The following is a 14,867-nucleotide window of genomic DNA, read 5'->3' on the forward strand; positions in this document are numbered from 1 at the left end:
GTAAATAAAATTTGAATGGAACACAGCCATTCCTGTTACATATTATTTATGGCTTCTTTTATGCCACAATAGTGGAGCTGACAGAGGTATATGGTTCTCAAAGCCTGAAATATTTGATACCTGGTCTTTCACTGAAAAAGTCTGCTGACCTCTGTCTTAGACAGAGTTTTCCACTTCTGAATAACTACCATGTGGAGAGGTCTCCATCTTTAAATCTCTGTGACATATCCAGAGGCCCTGTAAAATGAACTGCTTACCTGGGGCCTGGGCCCCAGCCCACAACAGAGGGACCCCAGTACTTAGAGGTTTGTTGAGGCAGGGATGAATGCATCTCCTGCAGAGCTGCTGCATGATTTGAGGCAATTTTTTCTAGCTTCCATGGGTCTGTATCTTACTTAGAGAACTGCACGAAATGCTTTCAGTAGAAAAAGATTATTCCATACAGGTATTAAAATATGGTAATTCACCCTCGGACTAGTTATCTCATCTCTGGCCCCTTGTGTAGTCTTCACCGGTTGGCTCTTCCAGCATTTTGTGGCTCCTTCGTCTCTAGCACCTGCATTTCAGGGATGCTCCATGAAGGGGGCAGGAAAGGCCTCTGGCAAGCAAAGCAGCACACATGGAGAGCTAGGAGTGTTCGGTGAAGAGGGCTGGAGGAGAGCTCTGATGGGAGGGGGAGCCAGAGAGGCAGGTTGCCAGCTCAGCCCCCACCTGCAGGAGGACCCCGGGGGCCTTGGATTGAAACTGAACATCTCCAAAACTTGGTACTACATCTCTGAAATGAGATAATAGTGATATCTACTTTGTAATATTTTAATACCCCTAGTACAGTACCTGGCATAATACATGGGATCATTTAATATTATTCACATTGCCATTTAAAAAGCATAGTGAAAAAAAAATCCCACAGGAAACCAACTTAAAAAGAGAAAAACATATTACAGCTCTTTATAGACAATGGAACAGATACATGAAGATACTCAGAAGCCATCTTAGGGTAATGGATTATGAGTCATTAAAAATTTTTTTTGTATCTTCCTGCCATTTTACAATTGTCTGCACAGAGCATGGATTTTATTACTAGAAAAGAAAAACCAAAAGGATAACCATGACTGAATTTTTCTTTCTTTTTCTTTTTAAATTTTTAAAATTTATTTATTTATGAGAGATACACAGAGAGAGGCAGAGGGAGAAGCAGTCCCTGCAGGGATCCAGATGCAGGACTCGATTCCAGGACTCCAGGATCACGCTCTGGGCCCAAGGCAGATGCTCAACCACTGAGCCACCCAGATGTCCCCATGACTGAATTTTTCAAAGAACTTCCTAGAGGACCAGACAGTGAGCTTGTGGAAGCAGCCCTGGGCCAGTACTACAGGACAAAACACCACCTCAGGGCATGCTCTCGTGCTCTCCGGGGCAGTTACTGGGCAGCTTTGAATTCCCTGCAGTGATCTGCCAAAGCAAGAGGTTCTTCTGGCTCAGTTTCTTCATAGTTCTCTCACTAGGAAGCAAAGGGCTCACCTAAGGCAGGCACAGCTCTGCTCTGGCTTGCCGGGCTGTGGGTCTCTGTAGCCAGACCTGCCTTCTTACCTTGCCAGGGCAGACATAGTGACAGGTTTGTCGTTCTGCTTCTCTCCAGGACTCAGCAGCAAGAAGACCGCCTGGCCCTTCTCTCAGGGTTCTAATGAACTTCCAGAATCACTTCTGATCCCTCACAGAGCCCCTTCTCCAGGACTATGACAACTGACAGAACCAGGGGAGAAAAAGAGAAAGGAACTTGGGTGCTTTTCATGAGGGGGTTGCAGCAAACCCAGGGGAAGGGTGGGTACTGGCATGTAGCAGCTGGTCTCCCAAACAGCAGTGCAGTAGCCTTCCTTGGCCTTGTCCTCCTTGATCGTGTGGAACCTACAGCCTGGGCTGCTGCACTAGTACAGGGAGGGCATCTCTGGGGGCAGCCCACAGCCCACTGTCTGGGCCTTCCTAGCCCCAGGCTGAGTTCTAGCAGTTCCTCTTTGGGTTTGAAGATTTAGGGATCAACTTCCTGAAGTGACTGGGCGTGTCTGGGTCCCCACCTGTACTCACCATTATGATGACCTACACTTAGGAAGTCGCTATCCTGTGCCTCCCTCCACTAGGCCACTCAGAGCACACATGCACTTTGTTCTCTCCTGGTTGATCATTTTTATTCCCCCAAACAAAAATAATTATTTTTTTTCCTAGTTTAAAAAAAATTATGCTACCTGGATGCCTGGATGGCTTAGTCAGTTAAGTGTCCGACTCTTGATCTCAGCTCCGGTCTTGACCTCAGGGTTGTGAGTTCAAGCCCCACATTGGGCTCCATGCTGGGTGTGGAGCCTACTTTAAAAAATAATAATAAACAAAATTTAAAATGATGTTAGGGGCACCTGGGTGGCTCAGTGGTTGAGCGTCTGCCTTTTGGCTCAGGTCATGATCCTAGGGTCCTGGGATCAAGTCCCACATCAGACTCCCTGCAGGGAGTCTGCTTCTTCCTTTGCCTATGTCTCTGCCTCTTTCTCTGTCTCTCTCATGATTAAATAAATAAAATAATAAAATATTTAAAAATGATGTTTAAAAAATCCAATTATTGATGAGATGTGGAAAAAACAAGTCACAGAACAAGGAGTAGAATAGGTTGCATTTTCACTCTTAAAAAATACTAAAAAAGACTGAATTTGATTATATATGCTTAGAAGAAGAAAATCCTGAAGAACATTAACAGTAGTTATATCAGGAAAATAGGATTGATGGAGAAAGAGAGTTTCATTTTTTCTTTACATGCTTCTCTATTGTTTGAATTTCTTATAATAAGCCTGTATTACTTTGTAATTTAAGTAAGTATATAATGAAAAAGGAACATTATCTAACCTCCTTGCCAAATGTCTTATGCATTTAATAGACATTTGCTGATTACCCACTATGTTTAGACACTATTCTAGGTGTTGGGAATACCTGATAACAAGCAAAACCAGACACTTTCCTACTGTCACAGAGTTTACTGTCTAGTGGGGGAAACAAACATTAACCACATAATCACACAGATAATTGTAAAATTACAGCTGTGGTAAGTACTATTAAGGGGAAGTGTAACATCAGGGCTGATGCTAGCCCATAAAGTATCTGTATGCTATTTTTTTAAAAGGTGTCCCAATAGACAGAAACAACCCGGAATAGACATAGCTTAGCAAGCAGACCATGCCTTTGATGAAGTAGAAAAAGGCAACCCTTCTTCCAGATTGACACAGCCCAGCTCCACAGTCAAGGCTTTGTGAGTGTAGCACAAACTGGATTTCATCTACTATCATTTCAGCTGGGAACCTTTACTTAGGTGAACAACATGCAGAAAGGTACCCAGGAGCCCTACAAAAGGTTCCATGGACATATAAAAAGTGATATTTGAGAAAGTTTCTCTGAGGAACAGACAGAAGATGAGAGATGAAAGAAGAATGGGATTTTTTTTAACTTTTTTAAAGGATTTTATTTATTTATTCATGAGAGACAGAGAGAGAGAGAGAGAAAGAGAGGCAGAGGGAGAAGCAGGCTCCATGCAGGGAGCCCAACATGGGACTCAACCCCGGGTCTCCAAGATCAGGCCCTGGGCTGAAGGTGGCACTAAACCGCTGAGCCACCAGGGCTCCCCAGAGGAGTGGGATTTAAACAGGTGAAAGGGAGGAAGGACAAACATTCCTAGGGAATGGTAACAGCATGTGCAAAGGCCCTGGGGCAGGATAGAAATATATGCCTTTGGGAAACTGAAAGGACATTGTTGGTGAAGGACTGAAAAAGTGACAGGCGCAGTGGTAACAGTTCAGTCTAGAAAAGTGGGTAGGAGATCAGATCTCACAGGACCCTGTAGACCATCTTAAGACTGCCATGCAAAAAAATCTCCTGCTGATAAGACTTATCAGAAGGAATTAAAATGGCAATACTTTTTTTTAACTTTTTGTTAGTATTTCACTTCAGAATACAGTTCAGTGAGGTTTTTGTTTTGTTTTTTTTTTTAAGAAGGCTCCATGCGTGGAGCCCAACATGGAGTTTGGACACATGATCCTGAGATCAAGACCTGAACTGAGATCAAGAATCGGATGCTTAACCAACTGAGCCACCCAGGCATCCCCAGGTTGATGAGTTTTGACATAGGCATACTCCTATAATCTATATCTAATCAAGACATAGAACTCCATGTGCATTTCTAACAAACTCAAGGTGATGTCCATGCTGCTGATTCAAAGATCACACTTTGAGAATCACTGGTCTAGATGATAAAATGAGAAATGGCTCATAAATAGTTTCTAGACATTTATCTATTTATTCAGTAAACATTTTCTTTAAGTACCTGTTGTTTGCCAGGCATTGCTAGGAATTCAAAAATGATTAAAACTTCATTCCTCTCCTCTAGTAACTTATAGTCAGGTAGGGGAGACAGAGGTAAGCCAAACGGGTATTTCTAGCTGTCTTAGAAAGTCTGCTCACTAAATAATGGAAAAACATTTTTAAAAAATATTTTATTTATTTATTTGACACAGAAAAAAAGTACAAGCAAGGGGAGCAGCAGGCAGAGAGCAAGGGAGAAGAAGACTCCCCACTGAGCAGAGAGCCCGATATGGAGCTCCATCCCAGGATCCCGGGATCACGACCTGAGCTGAAGGCAGACGCCCAACCTACTGAGTAGGTAGGTAGTAGGTGCCAACCCAGGCACTCCACAAATAAAATCACTAAGAATCACTAAGAATCACTAAGAATAAAAGCAAGGCTTTATAATCGGTCTTACCCTAGACAGAGGATTCCTCACCGCCACACTGAATGCAAACATGATAAGTAAGATCTACTTTATTGTTTTCCATTGGTCTAGTACTGTACAAAGTGCTTCCCATGAAGCTTGACGTTTAATCCTCTCAATGACTCTATGAAGCTAGGATCATCTTGTCTACATTTTACAGATTAGGCAACTGTATAGTCCAGAGAAGTTAAGGGACTAGACAAAGGCCATTCAACAAGTAAGTGAAATAATCAGAATTCAAACCCAGATCTGGTTGACCCAAGTGCTGGTCCTTTTAGTCACTAACACTTGCAGCTTTTTAGAAGAAATGAACCTTCATAAATCTTTTTTAGTGCTAAAAATACTAACAAATCCTACAGTAGAAATATTCAACACAGATTACAGTTCTATGGTAGGACAGGTAGGACAGCAAATAATCTTAACTAGGTGAAAATATGTGAAGTCTTCATGAGGAGGTGGGAATTAGCTTGGAAAATAAATTTTTGTCAGTTTCCCTAATGAAGTCTGAGAGGCAGAGATAATCCAGTGGATGCAAATGCTGTCTTCCAAACACTAAAAAAGCACACTCTATTGTGGATGAGGGAAAGTTTTTTGAGATCAATTATAGTCTGCATGCAATTTCCCTAGTGATTATACAGTGCTTTTGCTTACTAAGTACTACCTTATGATTACCACTTCAACTTTCTGGTTTTCTTGATAACAGGAAGAAAGTGCCCTAATGAGTGGACATTTGTATTTTAGTCACTGGAGAGGAATATTCCACAGCATCACTTTAATACTTGGGTATACAGTTTGTAAATAGATACCTTGTTCATTTGGAAGGCGCCAGATCGTGAAATGCCATTGGTCTGTATGTAGTGGGTGGCCAAAGAGTTTTCTCTTTTGCAGACATCAGTGGGTAAGACTGGAGACAGGGAAGTGAGCTCCAAGGTGACCACAACACAGGAAACCTAGATCTAAGGCAATGCCAATGAAGATGGGTGGAAAGTAAGGGGTTGTTTCCAGAGGTATTTAAGAAATATAACCAGGGCACCTGTGTGGCTCAATCAGCAGAGTGTCCAACTCTTGGTTTCAGCTCAGATTATGATATCAGGGTCGTAGGATTGAGCCCCATGTTGGGCTCTGCCCTCAGCACAGAGTCTGCTTGTCTGTTTCCCTCTTCCTCAGCACCACCAATACCGCCTCACTGCGTGCCTGTGCTCTCTTTCTCATAAATAAATAAATAAATAAATAAATAAATAAATAAATAAATAATAAAATCTTGAAGAAAAAAAAGAAATATAACCAACAAGACTCAGTAATTCATGGAATGTGAGGAGTGAAGAGAGAGGCATAGTATGACTCAGGTTTAGAGTCGGGCTGACTTCCTGGATGGTGTTATCTCTAAATAAGATAGGGAACAGAGGAGGAGAAGAAGGTGGAATTTTTAGCTTTTAGCGTTGAGCAGATAGACATGTAATTTTATTTCTCCCCAAAACTAAATATAGTCTTCAAGGGGAAATGCAAATGACAATGGTCTATTACTAGTGTAAGGGAAGAGTTAGCTCAAAAAAATGGAGATAATTCTGATGTCTTGTTCTTTCCAAAGAGTTTTGTGTGCATTAAATAAGACAATATGTGTGGAATAGCTTGAAACATTATTGCATGGAAAAAGGTTAAATGATAATTTTGACTTTTGAAATAAAAGATTGCTCGTTTTAAAAATCACCAGCCTTGATTTTAAAAATAGTATCATTTTATATGCAATTTTCTCCTAATACAACCTTGAAAAAACAGTATGAAGAAAAAGGTAATTATGATTAGAAGTGATTATCTTCTGAGACTCTCAGGGCCCTTTTCGAATGTAAATCAAAACCAGGAATGTCCCAGGGCCCCTGGGTAGCTCAGTCAGTTAAGCATCTGCCTTTGGCTCAGGTTAAGATCTTGGGGTTCTGGGATTGAGCCTGGGGTTGTGCTCCCTGCAGCAGGGAGTCTGCTTCTCCCTCTCCTTTGTCCCTGTCCCCACTGGTGTGCGCATGTGCATGCTCTCTCCCTCTCAAATAAATAAACTTCTTTTTTTTTTTATTTTTTTACTTTTTATTTACTTATGATAGGCACACAGTGAGAGAGAGAGGCAGAGACACAGGCAGAGGGAGAAGCAGGCTCTATGAGGGGAGCCTGATGTGGGACTTGATCCTGGACTCCGGGATCACGCCCTGGGCCAAAGGCAGGTGCTTAACTGCTGAGCCACCAGGTGTCCCTAGTTCAACTTTTAAAATTCTTTTTGTCTTAGTGTTTTCAAATATGTTTACATTACTGGTTTGCTTTTTTATTATTTTATTTTATTTATTATTTTTTTAGGATTTTATTTATTTATTCATGAGAGACACAGAGAGAGAGAGAGGCAGAGACATAGGCAGAGGGAGAAGCATGCTCCATGCAGGAAGCCTGATGTGGGACTCGATCCCAGGTCTCCAGGATCAGGCCCTGGGCTGAAGGCGACACTAAGCTGCTGAGCTACCGGGGCTGCCCTGGTTTGCTTTTTTAAAGATTTTATTTATTTGAAGGACGCCTGGGTGCCTCAGTGGTTGAGCATCTGCCTTCGGCTCAGGGCGTGATCCCAAGTCCCACATCGGGGCTCCCTCCAGGGAGCCTGCTTCTCCCTCTGCCTGTGTCTCTGCCTCTCTCTCTGTTTCTCATGAATAAATAAATAAATAAAATCTTTAAAATAAAATAAAAAGTGGAACTAATAATTAACATACATCAAAGCCTTGCTACATGCAAGGTACACTACGATTTATTTCATTTAATCTTCACAACATCCTTGCTCCTCTATTTTACAGATGGAGGAAGATGAAGTGGAGAAATGAAATTACTAGCTCAGCACAGAGTTGTTAAGTGCTGGAGTTGGGTATGACCGCACACAGCCTAGCTATGTGTGTTGAACTCTTCAACCTTGTACCGTATGGCTTCCTACTGTGTCATCAGCATGTTTATCCCTGGGTGGATTGACCTGCATGTATTCTTTCTTTCTTTCTACTTCTCTGTATTTCTAGTAATAAGCATACCTTACTTTGAGGTTAAGAGAAAAAGGTTATTTTAATTTAGAAAGCAATCAGATAAGTGAGTTTATTTTAAATAGCCCAATGCTCATTCATTCCCTGAAAAGAATACTTCTGTATCTAATTTCGATTTGGAGCATTATGTACACTACTGTTGGAAGACCAAGTTTTGTCTGGTGCATGGTTCATAATGTGTGCTTAAGTCTCTGAAAAATAGACTGCAGTTATTCTTGGGTTAATTAACTGTCATTATCTTAGAGTCTGGAATTTTACAGATAAATGTGCAATACTGAAATAAAACTTAAGCTGTCAAAGCCAGAGAAAAAGGAGTATGGGGTTTTATTTATTTATTTATTTTTTAACATTTGTAACCTTTACATTATCTGAAAAATTGTTAAGCAAGCTTAAGAAATTCGCCACTATCTACAAGTTAAAGTCAGCCCTAACAAACAGCCCTGAGATCTGATGTTTAAAAGAAATGTGAGGTTAGTCCCTTCGAAGTGCAAAACTGCATTTCTAATTCTCTTTGTGAATATTTGGTTTTCCTTTTTCCCGTGTTCATATTGGTTTGTTATTGTATGATGTCTCAGGAGCATTAGTTTGTTGGATCAGATAGTGCTCTTTTTGTTGGAATAAGGCAACATCAGGGATGTTTTCTGTTGAAAGGATAATTAGATTAAATTACATGGACTTTGCAAAATAACATGAGGCACTTAAAGGGAAACAATAAATAAAACAAAACAAAAACCCCTCTAAAACAGGTTACGCTTGGATTCACTGAACTTGACGCTAATAATTTGCCATTGATGCATATAACCAAGGCCCGGAAAGAAATATACTTAATGCAAATATACTTTATACAAAAATGACTTCTTGCTTTGGGTTTGAAGATATGTATGTATTTTAAAGTGTCTGTGAGAGAACCTTGAATAGGTTTTAGGTACACAGCAGTTTTTTTCCAAATGAATATGAGTAACAATAAATGCTTTTAAAAAGGGAATAGGAACTAAATTAGAAATTGTACCTACTGTTTATTCCAACTTGGGTTCTTACTTTATTTTATTTCAATAGAAAAGGTGACTTCTGGTTTTTAGAACAGAGACTTGATGGAGCCAAGTTCAAGCATCCAGATGGCTCATAGCGACAATTGCTAAATGAGAATTTTGTTAAGTGTAAGTGAATCAGAAACATAGGGATTATGTGCATATGAGGTTAAAAGCGCTCCTCAAAGTGCACAGAAGTTTAAATGTGCAGAGGAAAGATGCTCAGTAAATTGCTCAGGGCCATTCTAAAATGCACATACTTGAAATATTTAAGATTTGAGGTGTTCATTAATGAAACCATGGCTATCCATCCCGATGTGGGACTCAATCCTGGGACTCTGGGATCACACCCTGAGCCAGAGGCAGACTGTCAAATGCTGAGTCACCCAGGCATTCCTTCAGTCCATTTTTTAAAAACTTGTTTGCCCTTTCTTAATGAGTTGTAAGAGCTCTTTATGTATTCTAGATATAAATCCTTTGGCAGATGTACATAAAATGTTTCCTATAATCTATGACTATCTTTTCACTTTATTAATGATATCTCTTAAGTTTTTAGTTTTGATGAAGTTCAAATTATTGATTGTAAAATGATCTCTTCTTTTTCGGTTCTGAGGTCACAAAGATTTTTCTTCTATGTTTCCTTCTCAAAGTTTCATTGTTTTAGCTTTTACATTTAGATCCATATGACATTCTTGAGTTAATCTCTATGTATAATGTGAGATGAAGATTGAGGTTTAATTTTCTTTTTTCCATATATATATCCAGTGGTTCTAATATCATCTATTGGAAAGACTTTTCTTTCCCCATTAAATGCCTTGGCAACTTTGTCAAAAATCAACTGACAACCTATGTATGGTTCTTTGTCCAGGCTTTCTATATTATTTTGTTGATCTGTACATCTATTCTTTCACCAGTACAACACTGTCTTCATTACTGAAGCTTTACAGTGAATCTTGTTTGTCCTGAACTCTGTTTTTTTTTTCATATGCTTCTTATGTCATTCAAATGTTTCTCCCAGGGGCACCTGGGTGGCTCAGTGGTTGAGTGCCTTCAGCTCAGATCACTCAGGGAGTGATCCCTGAGTCCTGGGATCAAGCCTCTCATCAGGCTCCCTGGAGGGAGTCTGCTTCTCCCTCTGCCTATGTCTCTGCCTCTCTCTGTGTGTCTCCCATGAAGAAATAAATAAAATTTTAAAAAATAAATAAATAAATGTTTATCCCAAAGATGATCCTACTTACCAGGACCAAGCACAATCTTGTTTCCTTTCATACCCCTGATGCCTTACAATATCTATAAAAGCTATAAAAATAAAGGATCATGCTATCCCTACTCTTGTTATTTCTATTTTCTTCCCTGCCCCAGGAGACCACTCTGTGCTTTGACTAGGAGACTCTTTGACTTATCAATGGCAAAAACTTGTGTGTTTTTTTTTAATGATTTTATTTTTTATGTAATCTCTATACCCAACATGGGGCTTGAACTCAAAACATCGAGATCAAGAGTCACGTGCTCTTCTGACTGAGTCAGGCTTGCACCCCTAAAACTTTTTAATAAGATTTTTTTGTTTTGTTTTGTTTTTAAAGATTTTATTTATTTATTCATGAGAGACACACAGAGAGAGAGAGGCAGAGACACAGGCAGAGGGAGAAGCAGGCTCCATGCAGGGATCCCGATGTGGGACTCAATCGCAGGTCTCCAGGAACACACCCTGGGCCAAAGGCAGGCACTAAGCCGTTGAGCCACCTGGACTGGGGTGTGGGGGTAGGGCAAAGAGCAAGAGAATCACTCCACGCTGAGCACAGAGCCTGATGCAGGGCTTGATCCCCAAACCCTGAGATCACGACCTGAGCTGAAATCAAGAGTTGGACGCTCAACTGGCTGAACCACCCAAGCACCTCCCTAAAACTTGTTTTTTTTTTTTTTTTTTTTTTTAATTTTTTTTTTTTTTATTTATTTATGATAGTCACAGAGAGAGAGAGAGAGGCAGAGATATAGGCAGAGGGAGAAGCAGGCTCCATGCACCGGGAGCCCGATGTGGGATTCGATCCCGGGTCTCCAGGATCGCGCCCTGGGCCAAAGGCAGGCGCCAAAGCGCTGCGCCACCCAGGGATCCCCTAAAACTTGATTTTAATAGACAATATGGAAGGTCATGAGATGGGTAAATGGGGTAGTTGTACACATGCTCAGGTGAATTGCAAAAAAGAGATTCCTGTATAATGTTACAAAGATTATTCTGGGATGAAAATTATAATAGATGAAACATATCCTTATTATCCATAAGCTAAGTCTAAACTTGTTTAGCTGGCATTCTTGTTTCCTAAAGACTTCTTCATATATATGATGCTCCAGGAAAACTGCTCATTACTATGTTCTATAGCTTCCTCACCTCTATGCTCTGATGCTGCCATCACTTGAATGCCTTTCCCCCTTCATCTTAGAATATCTAAATTTTCTCCTTCCACAAAGCCTTTTGCAATCTTCTCAACCAGGAGTAATTGTGCCTTTTCTAGAAATCTCATAACACTAATTTTTTATCTCTCTATTGTATTTATCTTAGTAATATAATAGCTTACATTTACTGATTACTACGTGACAGACATTGTGCTTAGTACTTAACATACATTATCATTTTTAATCATTATAAAAACATGATAAGGTAAACATTATTATGATATAATTGACAGATGAAGAAATTGAGTCACAATGAGATTAAGTAATGTACTCAAGGCCACATGATTAGTAAATTTTAGTGTTAAGATTCTGACTAAGTTCTGACTCCAGAGTCTGTGTTCCTGACTCATATGCTGTTCTGTTCCAAATAGTGCCTATGTTGCTGGCCTCTCTCAGAAACTCTGGGATACTACCAAAGGATATCAATAGACCTGTTTGCACATGGCCAACTAGTACACTGGAAGAGATGGTGAAGACTTTAGCATTGCTTGTGAGGCCCCAGAGATATCATAATTTAAAACCCTTGAACATAAAAAGAGGTAGGAAGACTCGCTGCAGTTTCTGGTGAGTGTGCCTCACATGGGATGGGAAGTGACGCTTTTCTTTGCCTCTTGATACAAGTTCTGTGAGTAAGGTTTTGAGTTGGCACAGTTGGTGTCTCTAAAATAGCCTTCCCTTCCAGTCCTTGGGGAATTTGGTAAAACTTCTTTGTCCAAAAAAGATACAAAATAGGAAGAGCTAGACTACTTTTTGGTCTTTCTTTTTAAAAATATGATTTGTTTTGAATAATGAAAGTAACACATGTACATTTTGTATAATTTGGAAAATACAAGAAAACCACAAGGAAGAAAACTCTTCTATAGTTCTACCACTCAAAGGTAACCACAATTAATATTTGTGCCTTCTATTCTTCTAATCCTTTTCTGTGGATTCACATGAATATATGTGTATATTGGAAAATGTAATGATATCACATTATGGTTTTGTAAGTAATTTTTACAACAACATAGGGTGAATATCTTCCTAAAATATCATTTTAATGGCTCCATAGTAATACATCATAAGAATATCCATAATGTAATTAAGCACACCTCAATTGTTCAGCATTTAAATAGTTTCTGATTTTTTTTTTTAAGATTTTATTTATTTATTCATGAGAGACACAGAGAGAGGAAGAGACATAGGCAGAGGGAGAAGGCTCCATACAGGGAGCCCGATGTGGGATTTGATCCTAGGACTCCAGGATCCTGCCCTGGGCTGAAGGCAGGCATTAGACCGCTGAGCCACCCAGGGATCCCTAGTTTCTGAATTTATGCAGATACATGTTTATATCCATCTGGGATTGTTTCCTGAAGGGGGAGAGAAGCTAAATCATTCATGCAAAGTTACATTTCACCCTGGTAAAGTTGTACAAGTTAACACACAATGGAGTTAGGTTACTATTTGATGACTAAAAGATCTGTAACCCCGCAGGGGCCAGATCCTGAAAGGGCTGCCAGAATTGCAGGGGAAGACCCCTCCACTGAGAGCAGGAAGAGGAGGAGTTCCAGGCAACAATGAGAAAATACCGCTTTTCGATTTTCATTCCAGAATGCTAACATTGAAAAAAAAATTAAAAAGAACACTAACTTTGCCATATGCTACCTGTTTCTTGGTCTATACCTCAAAGTCCATGGATCAACAACACAAAATACATGTACTTCAAGTTCTCAACAGAAATGTTAGGTTTAACCTAGCTAATTAACTGTGCCACAGCCCCACCCCAGGCTGGATTATTTGTGGGCAGAATCCATTTCTGATTCATCTCGATATCCTCAGTGCCTTCACACTCAATAAATATTTTCTGAATGAATGAAATCAATTCTATGTTTACTATCCTAACTTTATTGATTTTCTTGAAGACTTTAAAGAAGGTGAGCTCCTGGGATGCCTGGGTGGTTCAGCTGTTGAGCTTCTGCCTTTGGCTCAGGGCGGGATCTTGGAGACCCAGGATCAAGTCCTACATCAGGCTCCCTGCATGGAGTCTGCTTCTCTCTCTGCCTATGTCTCTGCCTCTCTCTCTCTCTGTATCTCTCATGAATACATAAATAAAATCTTAAAAAGGAAGAAGAAGAAGAAGAAGAGGAAGGAGAAGGAGAAGAAGAAGAAGGTGAGCTCCTGGAGTTATCACAGGGACTGAGATTTTACCTGGGGTGAGAAGAGAATTGGAGCAACTGAAACCACTTTGACAGGTTGGAGCTTCTAGGCAGAGATCTCCTGCACAGGCTCACTAATACACCTAAGTAAAGAGATCTTGAAATAATCATATTCAAACCTACATTTGGAATCTATTCAATTGCAACACACTTGCATAACCTGGCTTTATAGTATACATATCAAAGTTTTTTAGAAAATCCCTGTTCTTATCAGCAGGAGAAATGTACTCTTTTAACAAGATTTGTTGTTGAAACTTGGTGACCAAGTTCTATTCTTTCAGGTGAGATTCCAGTAAAACAGTTTTCACTATAAAAAGATGGATTATAGTGAAACATTTTCCAAGCTTTTGTGGGCCCATAATAATAATAATAATACTCTTTTGCCAATATCCACTATAAAAAATGTTTTGCCAATATCTACTTATCTCTAACACTCATTCATGTCATACTCCTGAAAACCACCTAGAATATTTGCCTGAGCCAGTTCATTTGCATAAAATAAAGAACATTATGTGGGGCAGAGCAAGTCCTTAAGAAGTCCCATAGTTTTTCTCTCTAATGATTATAGTACTGAAAAGATACTATTTGGTTTCTGATGCCTTTATTATGAAAGTCCTGAGTAAGTGGACCCTTATGCAAACAAATAGTTAATGTCTCCTTGCCTGTGAATGCTAAAGGATGGGGTTGCGGTTTTAGGTAAGTTTTAATAAAGACTGGAGCTTTAAGTAACGTGTTTTTTAAACTTCTCTGAGCCTTATTTCCTATTGTGTAAAAAGCATGGGACTACGGAGAGTTGCAGAAGGTTGGTTGTACTCGTATCATTTCTTTCCTATTTCTGCTTTCTTGGCTTTGCTAGTCTGCGAATCATTAAGAAATTTGGAGCCAGCAAGATAGAATGAAGATCTGTGGAATTTGGGGAAGGCTAGTGTTAAAGTCCTAGCTCTGCTACTTAAAAACTGTGAAATCTTGGGTCAGTCCTCTAAATGAGCTTAATTAAGTTACCTAGAATATGGAATTGTTTGAGCTTCAAATAAGATAAAATTACTTGAATCCTTGTTGTGCCAGTTTATTTAATTTTTTAATGTTCATAAAAGGCCGTTTCTTCTTTGGTTGGCTCCTCTTCTTCCATGTATTACTTATCTGCCTCCTTTTCTTAGAGTTTTGCCATATCTTCCTTTTGTTGTATCAGTGAGTATGTAACCCTCAGGTGACCTATTCTATTCTCACAGCTTCAGCTATTAAATATATGTTGACGTCTGCTGTTGGTATGTAGCACTGTCGTTGAGCTTTAAGATCTGTGTGTCTTACTGCCTATTGGACAAAACTACCTCAAGAGGTC

At 39.8% G+C, this 14,867-nt stretch overlaps 1 long non-coding RNA gene across 3 annotated transcripts in view; it reads right to left on the reverse strand.

The window, feature by feature from the left end:
* Positions 1 to 1,138: 1,138 nt before the first annotated feature.
* Positions 1,139 to 14,867, reverse strand: part of LOC112642067 (uncharacterized) — a 141,135-nt gene continuing 127,406 nt past the window's right edge. Inside the window, exons 10-11 of one of the 3 annotated variants that reach the window (XR_007404749.1) lie at positions 2,241 to 2,358; positions 1,139 to 1,743 (exon numbers count right to left, since the gene is read on the reverse strand). This is a non-coding gene — a long non-coding RNA (uncharacterized LOC112642067). The remainder of the gene's footprint in view (positions 1,744 to 2,240; positions 2,359 to 14,867) is intronic. The other 2 variants (XR_007404750.1, XR_007404751.1) reach the window with 2 other exon arrangements.

The sequence above is a fragment of the Canis lupus genome, chromosome 21 (genome assembly GCF_003254725.2).
Source record: "Canis lupus dingo isolate Sandy chromosome 21, ASM325472v2, whole genome shotgun sequence".
Classification (NCBI taxonomy): domain Eukaryota; kingdom Metazoa; phylum Chordata; class Mammalia; order Carnivora; family Canidae; genus Canis; species Canis lupus.